At 37.5% G+C, this 7782-nt stretch overlaps 1 protein-coding gene across 2 annotated transcripts in view; it reads right to left on the reverse strand.

Moving 5' to 3' along the window:
* The window catches only part of LOC121517208 (cadherin-4-like), a 353586-nt gene extending 350411 nt beyond the window's left edge, over window positions 1-3175 (reverse strand). Inside the window, exon 1 of one of the 2 annotated variants that reach the window (XM_041798801.1) lies at window positions 2932-3175. The gene's annotated coding sequence lies outside the window, so the exon portion shown is untranslated. Of the gene's footprint in view, window positions 1-2922 lie in introns of both variants that reach the window. The other variant, XM_041798800.1, reaches the window with a different exon arrangement.
* Window positions 3176-7782: the final 4607 nt, after the last annotated feature.

Raw genomic sequence — 7782 nt, forward strand, 5'->3', positions numbered from 1 at the left:
CTGGGTCTTCAGTTAAACTGCATGTCAATGTAGCATAAAGTAAGTCTTAATAATATTTTTATTTCATTTAAAAGCATCACTGCAATGATGGTCCTCTGTTGACTAAGAAAGTTCTGGCAGTAATGAGCTTGTTTTACTGTTTTATTGTGTATTGTCATACACAGAATGTACCAAGGACTCCCTGGAAAGCAGCGGCGCAAATTATCGTGGTTAAATATCCCTTTAAACCCATTTGGATTAATTAAACATGTGCATGTTTGATGAAAAATTGAAAACCTTTTCTGTCTTGTAAACATAAGATATAGTTATATTTGGGGAAAGCCAATGTTTTTATGTATTGCTGCTTCTTTATCATGTTCTTTGGTTTTGTAGTTAAAAGGGCTTTTTAAAAACACTGGAGACACAGATAGTAAGCTCAAATAAAACTGTTCCCTGAACAAAGAAGAGGCATTTGAAGAAGGAAAAGAGAAGAAAGATTTCTTATGACACCAGATAGTCTGTTTGACTTTTCCTGTCTTTGTCTGTTTCTTTGACAATTTACTAATGACTGAAAATGGGTATACATATATTTTTGTCATGCAAAAAGCATTGACGGGAATAAAAAAAAAAAAGAAGAAAATGTGAATCAGTGTTTTTTTTTTTTTTTGTACAATACAGTAAAGCCCTGTGTTGGTTATTTTTGATCTGCTTGATGACTTTACAGCACTGTTCCTCCCGATAGGACTTTAGACTTGTGCTTTTAAATTTTGCAAGAGGGTCTGACTGAAATCATTCATGGTTTCCTTTAAGAAAAGCAGCTGGAGAGTACAGTATAGCTTTAAGGGAAGAGTTAAAAATGTCACTGTTTTCAGCACTTCTGCTGATTTTGGCCAGTTTATGTTGTACTTTTGAGCTTTGATGACATAAGGAAATATAAGAAGACGAAAAATAAGTGACTTTTCAGACTAACATGCACAGCGATTACATAACATTAATTTTATTCAATCAATTTATGATCCAAATTCAAGTATCACTTTTTACAGACATAAAACGCGATGGGAGATTGGCTGGCCAGACACCGACGCTGCCGCCATGTTGCCAGAGGCAAGTCCACTACGTCATTCAATACAGTAGACAAGGATTGCGCACGTTTTTGGAATAAAAAGCTAAAACGAGATTACATGGATTTGAATTAATCCTTTAATAAATGATCCATATTAAAATAATAACTGATAGTGAAATATAAGTATAGATAAAGAGGTCGTAAATCGTTTTTTAAACAGACGGTCCATTTTGGCGGATGTGGTCCAACACAATAAACCTGCACCAGAAGTATGTCGTAAATGCGTGAAAAAGGCCTATTGTGCAAGTTATCGGAATAAAAAGTGATAACAATCAGATTAATTAATATATTAATTTTATATATATATATATATATATATATATATATATATATATATATATAAATTCAAAATAGGAATATCTATATATATATGAAACTGTATTATAAATAGAATTATTTTATTTTAAATCATGGAGTATATCTTTTCATCTAACTGAGAAAATACTAGAAAGCAGATTCTGCTTTTATGTTTCATTGTCAGTTATTGCTTTAACATGGATCATTTGTTATAAATGATTAATTAAAATCCATGCAATCTCGTCGTTTGAGCTGTTTATTCCAAAAACTTGCACAATCCTTGTCTACTGTATTGAATGACGTACTGACTTGCCTCTGGCAACATTGCGGCAATGCCAGCCAGCCAATCTCCTGTTGCATATTATGTCTGTACTCAGTGTTACTTGAATTTGGATCATAAATCGATTAATTAAAATTAATGTAACGTTACGCCTGTGCTTGTTAACCTGAAAACTCGCAAATTTTTCGTCTACTTGTAATCCCTTACTTGGTGGACTTGCCTTTAGTACCATGGTGGTGACACACGGAGAAGACAACGAAGAAGGCATCCAGTCCAAGTGACTTCCAGTGTTAGAAGACGAGAAATGGCGGCAATTTTCCGACTTCCGGTAAAAAGGTGAGGTCCCCGGATGCATGCAGGTACTCTTGCAATAGACAGAGATGCCCGCTGGTATGATGCCACGCTAAGCTGATGTGCTTGTGTTCTTGTATTTACAGGTGAGCAAAGTGATAAACTGTGATGAAACTGTGTATAAACATAATGGAACAGATGTGTAATGAGTACGTGTGGAAACCGATGTCTGTGAGTTTAAATAAGTAATGTTATGTCTAAGTTTGCAACTTATTTGATAGTCTCTGCACCTGACATATTTTGCCCGCAAAAATGCCGGTAGTCTATCAGACTTCCTGCTTTAATTAGTATTGTGTGAGTGTGCAGAACATTTTCAGTGAGTGTCAATGACAGAAGATACAGACAGTTATCAGCTGCATGTGTCAGTAAGCGAGTAAGTGTATGCATATTGAGTAGACCATGATGCCAGCTGGTATAATGCCTGTTAAGCTGATGTGCTTGTGTTCTTGTATTTACAGAGAAATTTATTAAACAAACCCATGCACACCTGGAAGTCCTTGTTTTTGTCCAAGTGTGCAACACAACAAACACAATAAAGAATTTTTTAGAAGCAGAGTGTTTGTTAGGCACAATTATATTATGTCTATGAGCACAATGATGCCACCTAGCTTAACTGCTATTATTAGTGTTTAAATTCCTAAGAAGCAAAGACTCCTCTGAGATGTTTTCTTATATATATATATATAGTATACATTTTAAACCTTAAAACCAAAACCTCTAAACATGTTATTCTTTTTTTTTTTTTTTTTTTTGTAGTAAGGTTTATGTCAAAACAGGTAATAAACACATTTAGCCAAGCAAACTAGCTTTCACGGTCACTCAACAGCTATCTAAACTAGGTTAGCCACACTAGCAAACATATCAGCACTGAAGATTCATTTTAAACACTTACTTGACTCACCCACAGGTTAGTCTTCATCCACGGCCGCATATATAACAACCCACAGTAATCATTTTGATTCTAATAGCAGTAGACTTTCACGAAGTGTAAACTTCTGCCAGCAAGTTGCAAAAGAACATTCATTAGCGTCGTTTTTGGCATGCAAGTGTCTGAGGAGGTACCAGCTGGCCACCTGCAACACCGTCACAGGAAATTCTCGAGAGGAGACACACACCAGCCTCTCCAAAAAACGCCTGGTTTCCCTTGCAGCCATCTTGGTCACATGTTGCAGCAAAGCCTCCACGAATGTTGGCTCCATTCCATTTAGTTTAACGATAAGCTGTACCAGTGAATCAGCGGGATTTTAATAGGGGTGCTGAAACATAACAACCTTAATGGAACGCACCCTCATTAAGTTTATTAATATCACCTGTGCTGACATCAAAACGACTGTAAAACAGTTAACTTTTGATAAATGACTTTCACAATATCAAATTAAATACAACTATACATATCACATATTTCATATTTTAATTAATCGTTAATTTTATTTACATATCTATATATTATATCTGTAATTGTTTGCTTTTTTTCTTTTGACAAAACTTGATTGGTCAATTATTTTATTTGATGTTTGTTCCTCTATTCCAGTGGTTTTTAAAGCATGTGACAAGGCACCCTGGAAATTAGTGCAAGCAAACATTGTTACAACTGCCATTAAAAAATAAAGACACTGATTTACTGTGTGTTAAAGAGGTTCTTTTTGCAGGGTATGACGGCAGTGTGCCTTGAGATTCTGGTTTGATCAGAATAAGATTTTGAAGCGATTTAACCAATAAACTAACAGGAAATAACCCGATGTAAAGAACATGTTACTTGGTGGCATTTGAAATTATGAATGTGTGATTGGTGTTGTTGAGGCAAACCAAAACCAAACCGGCTGTTCGAGTCTTGGGAGGGAGAAAAGAGAGAGAGTGGAAGCTACTTAAATAAGTTGAGGCCTGATTAATTCAGGTGTGCATAGTTCACTGCTCCATTCACTGATGTCCTTCCTAAGTCTACCTATTGACTGCTGAACCAGGAAACCAACCCAACCAAATTCATGCAGGCAGAGAGGGCTGGTGGTCACATCCACGTCTTCTGTTTTTCATGCATCTGGGTTGCATTTTTTTTTTTTAATTCAGTTTACTGTTTATATATTTTCATAAGGATGGTCGTGTCAGTGTTCACCCCAAAACCCACCAAGCATTACAAATAGGATGTAAGGTTATTTAATACCTCTATCTGTAGCTTTGGTTAACAGTAAGTGATTCTGCCTCCTTATTACACACAATCTACAGCACAGGTCAGGACAAAACATGATAAAGTGACATCAGTGCTAAGAGTCAAAAAGGGTAACCTTAAAGTGGAGCCACTTCACACAGAAAAATGTAGTGCTTTCAAACAATAGTGAGAGGCTCAACTTAAACTGCTAAAATATAAAACTTGATTTTTTTACAGGGTTTTTCTCCTCTTTGCAAAGTTCTGTTGATCGCAGCATTTTAAAGCATTGTCTTCATGATGTGCAACTGCATCTTGACTTCTTCCATTTAATCCAACTTTTACTAAACAAGAATTGATCATACTGCTGTAACAAGTATGACAGAGGCTTTTGTAACAATTCAATAGCAAGCGAAAAAAAAACTAGTATAAATTCAGGGAATCCTTTCTGCTTTGAGTTACCTTTGAATCATTCAAAGTGCCTAGTGGCCGTTCTGCTCCAAAAACTGACCTCTGTTTGACAGCGATGACAGGGAATTCAAACTTGAATTTATTTCTGAGATGTATTTGTCAGCTCAAAAGGTTTTCATGTCTATTTGAAGGTTATGGAATTGCTGCTTGGATGCTGAATGAACCCCAGTGTAAGAGTATAGTTACCATAAAAGCTCATTTTAAAATTCAGAACCTAATTCAAATGTAGCTAATAATTTTAATTACCAAGCACATCTTTTGCATTAACAATTTAAAAGCATAAATTGCCAAACACAACCTCATACAGTGCCCATAAAAGTATTCACCCCCTTGGATGTATTACCCTTTTATTGATTTTATAAGTCAAGTCAAGAGAAAACAGATCTCTACAAAGTAATGTCAATTAAACAGAAACATGAAAGATAGAATAAGTGATTGCATAAATATTCACCTCCTTTTAAAGTGACTGATCTAATTCAGGTGAGGTCCAGCCAGTTGGTGCTATCAGTCCTTCATTGCAAAAAGCAAAATGGAACCTGAACCTGAGTGCAGTGAATGTGTCTCAAGTCATTTTAGTATAAAGACACCTGTGTCTGGAAGGTCACTGGTTTATCAGTATTCTTGGCTACCATTGCATCATGAAGACAAAAGAACACTACAAGCAACTCAGAAAAAAAGGTTATTAAAAGGTATACAATAAGTCAGGGAATGGATACAAAACATGCCCCAGAGCTCAGTTAAAGCCATTATGAAGACATGGAGGGAACATGTGTAAATCTGCCTAAATCAGGTCGTCCTAAGGAACTCAGTCTGATAAGACCAAAATGGTGCGGACACCAAACACTCCACATCACAAACGACACATCATCCCAGTGGTGATGGTGAGCATCATGCTGTGGGGATGCTTCTCAGCAGTCAGCCCTGGAAGGCTTGTAAAGGTGGAGAGTAAAATGAATGTGGCAAAATATAGGAAAATCCTGGAGGACAGTCTTACTCAGTCAGAAAGAGACCTAAAGTTTCAGAAAGACAATGACCCAAAGCATACAGCAAAAACTAGACAGAAATGGTTTAAAGAAAACAAGGTGACTGCTCTGGAGTGGCTCAGTCAAACCCAGACCTCAATCTAAAAGAAAATTTATGGCTGGACTTGAAAGGACTGTTTACGCCTGATCCTTGTGCAGCCTGGGTTGCGCAATTTTGCAAACAAGAATGAAGTAAAATTGCAGTGTCTGGATGTGCAAGCCTGATTGAGACCTATCCACACAGACTTAGTGCTGTGATTGCAGCCAAAGGTGCATCTACTAAATACCAACTTGAAGGGGTGAATATTTATGCACACATTTATTTTACATGATATATTTTTATTGATTTGGCATTTACTTTGTAGAAATCTGTTTACAGTTTGGCATGAATGACACTTTTTGTAATCTTTTTGGTCAAAAAGCCAAATTATATTTACCATGACTGAGTTATAAAATAAAATAAAAAGAGTAAACTATCCAAGGGGGTGAATTCTTTTCATAGGCACTATAGATTGTAGTTATGGCAGCAACTGTGAGCAAGGGAGTCATTACTTTCTTAAAAGAAAAAACAGCATCCATCTGCCAAACTCTCATTGAGGCTTTCCACTGTACTGTAAACAGGGTGCTTCATTATGTCATCTCACATTACTGTATTCAAAATACTTAAACTCTAGCCTAGAGAGTAGTAAACAGCCAGACAGCCTGGGTCTAATGTCAGTAAAAGAAAGTAAGAGAGACAGGCTGTAGTGCTCCAAGTCTGTAAGCATATTCCCAGGGCCCGGTCATCTCTCTCTTCTGATAATGATGCTTTCATTAGCCATTGAGATGCCTGGCATGTCCCATACACTAAAATCATTAGGGATCTTTCTCTCCCTCTCTCTCCCTCAGTGAGCTCATTCGGTCACAGTTTGGGTTTCCCGTTTATATTCCAGTCCCCACTTCACTCCGAAACCCATTAATGCAAATTATGCTGAGAAAAGACAAGGAGTAAAAGTGCAAAGGGTAAAAAGTAAACCCACTGAGTGTGGTACCGATCTTTTATAAATTATTCTCTCTTCATGTGCCACCAGGGACCTTCTTCTGCGCCTGGATAGTCACTCAAGACACAGAGAATATCTTGTCACCCACTGGAAAAGATTGCAAGATACGATTTTGGAAAATTGGATTCTTATGAAGGGGTGAGGATATGATCCCATCCATTCCTGCTGGATTAAGTCACCTCAGGGGTTTCTGCGTCCCGGCCTCTGCATCCTGTAGTATGGCCCGTGGTTGACTTAGTAGGCGAGGCCTTTAAAGGTTGATGATTGATTCAAAGACTTGCTGACAGCTTTGGAACAATGACCTAGGGAGGAATTTCTGGGCTTGCAGCAATACAGAATACTATTGTTTGATTTCCCATCTCTGATGAGAGACTCAGTGGAAAGAATATGCAGCTGGTCCCCCGCGGCATGACTGTGGCATGAAGCCTTATGATATTCAGACATCACAAAAGCCAGCTGCAAAGTGGTCAGCGGAACAATATGAAACACTGTGCCCCACAGCCTGTGAAATTCGCATGGCAAGTGTATAAAAATGGTCAGGGGACTGTGGTATTGTGCCTTTGAAATTTATTCATCTTTTAAATTAGTCATGCAAATCCTGTAGTGTGTTTAAGGGCCATAAAGTCCTGATTTTTTTTTTTATATAATGCATGAGATATTCTGGAATTGCACATTTGAGCTACATTAAATTTGTATCTATAGTCTTTGAAAGCACTACCACTATCTCACATCCACCAGAATGAGCGGAGCAGACAAGAAATCTGAGATAAATGGTGCTTTATTATCTACCACAAGTTAGTGTTGGCTTTCATGTGCAGCCGTCAGTCACACTACTACCTTTACCTTGGCTGGTCTCTGCAAGCAGACCAATCCATCATCTTCAATTCTCTTTTATTGACAGAAGTTCTTTCTTTCGTATGTTGGTGCCGGTGAGAATACATGACACATGTATGGGTGCTTTCATGTGCTGCAGGTAAGGCGCATGTGTAGCAGCCTATGAATGGACAAATATGAGAAAAGAGGTGCTAAAATGATTCCAGGGCACAGGGAATTTTTAGCAGCTATGTGAAGCACTCAGC

Source organism: Cheilinus undulatus, linkage group 11 (genome assembly GCF_018320785.1).
Source record: "Cheilinus undulatus linkage group 11, ASM1832078v1, whole genome shotgun sequence".
NCBI lineage: Eukaryota > Metazoa > Chordata > Actinopteri > Labriformes > Labridae > Cheilinus > Cheilinus undulatus.